Source organism: Otolemur garnettii, unplaced genomic scaffold, assembly GCF_000181295.1.
Source record: "Otolemur garnettii isolate 467f Iridium unplaced genomic scaffold, OtoGar3 scaffold00054, whole genome shotgun sequence".
In the NCBI taxonomy this organism is placed as follows: domain Eukaryota; kingdom Metazoa; phylum Chordata; class Mammalia; order Primates; family Galagidae; genus Otolemur; species Otolemur garnettii.
In genome coordinates, this window is record NW_003852449.1 from 4,410,326 (window position 1) to 4,414,534 (window position 4,209).

Genomic DNA, 4,209 nt, shown 5'->3' on the forward strand with positions numbered 1-4,209 from the left:
AAGGAAGGAAATTTAGTTGTAAACATGTTTGCAGGCTGGCACAGTGGCTCACACCTGTAATCTTAGCACTCAACTTAGAGGTTGAGGCAGGAGGATCACTTGACTTCAGGAGTTAAAGACTAGCCTCAACAAGAGTGAGACCTCATTACTACTAAAAATAGAAAATTTAGCCAGCATTGTGGCTCACACCTGTAATCTTAGCACTCAACTTAGAAGTTGAGGTAGGAGGATCACTTGAGTTCAGGAGTTAAAGACTAGCCTCAACAAGAGTGAGACCTCATTACTACTAAAAATAGAAAATTTAGCCAGCATTGTGGCAGGCACCTGTAGTCTTAGCTACTCAGGAGGTTGAGGCAGGAGGATCATTTAAACTCAGGAGTGTGAAGTTACTTGGAGCTAGACTGATGCCATAGCACACTAGACCAGGCAACAGAGTGAGACTAGGTCTCTAAAGAAAAAAAAGAATAAAAGAAATGCTTGCAAATATCTTAATCAAAAGACTAGTAAACCTGGCAATGTATCAAAAGGTAATACAACATGACTAGCCTGGGTTTATTCCAGGAATGCAAGATCACTTCAACACAGGACATCAATTAATGTAATTAAATACCTATGTGTATTTAATTAAACAAGTTAAGGAAGAAAAACTATATATTTCAATGAATATAAAAAAAATCAGTTGTTAAAATTCAAAAAAATTGTTAAAATTTAATATCCAGTGATGGTTTTTAAAAAAACTATTATTTATGAACAAAGGAAAAATCTAATGAAGCCTTTTAAGATCTGATGAAGTAGGACATACAGACTGGGAAGAGTGCTGGGAAGAACTCTGAGTCTTTTGAAGATTGGCAATTTCCAGGTATAAGCTTGGCAGTAAATGAAAGTTAATTTCAGATCTAGTTCAGCAGCAGCTACTCCTACCCCAGCCTCCAGTGCCACGGCAGTGAGCCACACATGTGTTCCCAGAGCTGCTTGCATGAAGGATGTGGGAACCAGGGTGGACAATGAGGACTCTGTCCTTCAAATGTTGGGTATCTGTTGGGTATCAGTAATCACGGATTACTGCTTCTGACCATGGAAGTACAGACACAAGTGTACAATCATTGTTACAAAGTCCCCTCCCACTCTAGCTCAGGTGACCTCTAGGGAATTTAAGGGGCTGGTGACCTCCTTTTATTTTTCTCTTTTAGCCCTCTTGGAAACCAGACACTGAAGACTAGAAAATTCAAAAGCAAATGCATGTACAGGGAAAAGTATGGATAGATACCACACATGCCTAGAGAAAGGCACAGGCTCAGAAAAGATCTGGGAAGACCTTAAGTTTATATCTTAGGCTGATCCTTGACCTGAAGACAGCCTACAATAAGTAAAACAAAAGCAAAATAGCAAACCCTGAGGAAGGTGTAGAATATGATTTATAGAGTTATCATGCTATTAGATTCAAATGTCTAGTTTTCCAAAAATCATAAGCCACACAATGAAATAAGAAAGTATGTCCCATTTAAAGGAAAAAAAGAAACAGAAACGGTTTCAGAGAAAGGCAAGATGGCAGACCTACTAGACAATGACTTTAAGACAACTGTCTTACAGAAATTCAAAGAACCAGCAATAGCAATGAAGAAAGCCAAGAAAATGATGTATGAACAAAATAGAGATTTTGATAGAGAGAAGAGACCTAAAAAGAAATTCTAGAGATGAAAAGTGTAATAACTAATAAAAAATTCATTAGAGGGATTCAAAGGCACACCAGAGAAGGAATCAGCAAACTTAACAATAATACAATAGAAACTATTGAGTGTGAGGAATAGAAAGAAAGAAATTTTGAAGAAAAGTGAACGGAGGGAGTTCCAGACTGCTACTACACTTCAAATATATCGATTATGTCCTAAAATGGAGGGGCCCTCATGGCCATGAAGGAGAAGAACAGTGTGGCCCTCACTGCAGATAGGTGCTTCATGATCCAAGCCCAGATGGTGACCATGGACTTCCAGAAGATCCTTCCCATGGATGCCCATTTGTACATCCATCTGGCTAGCCACTGGCTAGACAGATGCCCAGCGCCTCAAGTTCCTGCTGAACTTGTATGAGTTGAAGGAAAGTTGGCAGATCCAATCTTATACCCTCATGAGTATGGGGGCCAACCTCTTGTATGAGAAATGGTTTGGCCCCTCCTACACTGAGCCAGTCATTGCTGGGTTGGACCTGAAGACCTTTAAGCCCTTCATTTGTTCTCTAGACCTCGCCAGCTGCCCCATGGTGACTGATGACTTTGTGGTCAGTGGCACCTGCACTGAACACATATATAGGATATGTGAGTCCCTCTGGGAGCGCAACATGGATCTAGAACACCTATTTGAAACCATCTCCCAAGCCATGCTGAATGCTGTGGACTGGGATGCAGTGTCTGGCATAGGGGTCATTGTCCACATCATTAAGACAAGATCACCACCAAGACACTGAAGGCCCAAATGGGCTAACCCTGTTCCCAGAAATAAAATAGGCTTTCTTAAAAGGAAAAAAAAAAAAAGAAAGAAAGAAAAGTGAACAGAGCCTATGGGGCTTGTGAGATCCATCATACACAGGGTAGGAGATCCAGATAGAGAAGAAAGGTAGGGGAAGAGAGATCATTTGAAAAATAATGGCTGAAAATTCCCAAGTTTGAGGAAAGATGTGAATATAAACATCCCAAGAAGTTCAATAAATTCCCAGAGACCTGCACTGAGATACATTATAATCAAACTGGTGAGGGCCAACGTCAGAAAGAAAATTTTAAAAGCGATAAAAGAAAAATAACTCATTGAATACAGATTGTCAAGAAGATATCAGCAGATCTCATCAGAAACTTTGGAAGCCAGAAGGTAGTGGGCTGACATATGTGTAGTCAAACTATTAAAAGAAAAGAACCCAAGAATCCTATATAAGGTAACCCTGTCCTTCAAAAGTAAGGGAAAAATTACGACTTTTTAGGTAAACAAAAACTGATGGAGTTCATTACCATCAGACCTGCCACAAAAGAAATGCTAAGACAGTCCACATTGAAATTAAAAGACTACTAGATGTTGAAATTTTATACGGTTTAAGAGATTAACAATTTATAAAAAAAAAATTATTAGTTTAAAACTTAGTATTACATATATTGGTTTACAGCTCCACATTTTATACATAATTTAAGAAACTAATGCAGTCTAAAATATAATTTTTGGACACAGAATATGTATAAAGATGCAATTTTGTAACACAAATAATTGAAAGAGGTGAGGACAGAGATGGGAAGGAACAAAATTGTTGCAAGCTATTAAAGTTAAGCTACTATAAATTGAAATTACAGTGTTATAACTTTAAGTTGTAAATGTAATCCCCATGGCAACCACAAAAAAAAAATCTATCAAATGGACACAAAGGGAAATGATAGGGAATTAAAACAATATAAAAATCAACTAATTATAAAAGGAGACAGTAAAGCAGGAAATGAGAGGGAAAGATCTAAGACATTTAGAAAACAAAGAGCAAAATGAAGACGTCCTACCTTTACCAGTAATTACTTTAAATTAGATTAAACTCTCCAATCAAAAGACAGAGATTAGCAGAAAGGATTTTAAAAACATGATCAAAAAAATAAATAAAAACATTATCCCACTATATGCTACCTATAAGAGCCTCATGTTGGATTTAAAGACACAAACAGATTGAAAGTGAAAGGATAGAAACAGATGTTCTGTGTAAATATAAACTAAAAGTGAGCGAGGTGGCTATACTAATATTAGGCAAAACAGACTTTATTTTTTATTTTATTTTTTTAAATTTCAGGTTCATGTGAAGGTACAAACAACTAGGTTACGATATTTACATGTGTTAGGTAGAGTCCCTCTTGTAGTTGTATCCTAACAAAACAGACTTTAAATCAAAAGACTTTCTTTTTACTTTAGGTCTTGCTATGTTGCCTAGGCTGGAATGCAATGGCTATTCACAGGTACAGCCATAGCCAACTACAGCCATGAAATCCTGGGCCTCAAGCAATCTTCCTGCCTCAGCCTCCTGAGGAGGTGGGAACACTGGCATGTGGCACCGTGCCTGGACAGGACTCATATGGGTGGCCATAAGTTTGTGCGCAATTTAAAGTAAATTTAAAATTGTAAAGTGCACATGAACTTTATGTCTACCCTGTATATTAAGAAAAGTAATTATAGGCTCGGCACCTATAGCTCAACC

General features: G+C 37.7%; 1 protein-coding gene and 1 pseudogene across 3 annotated transcripts in view; one reads left to right on the top strand and one right to left on the bottom strand.

The window, feature by feature from the left end:
- LOC105887210 overlaps positions 1-2,477 on the top strand; it is a 4,326-nt pseudogene extending 1,849 nt beyond the window's left edge.
- The window catches only part of ATL1 (atlastin GTPase 1), a 75,485-nt gene that overhangs the window by 48,047 nt on the left and 23,229 nt on the right, over positions 1-4,209 (bottom strand). The window lies entirely within an intron of this gene.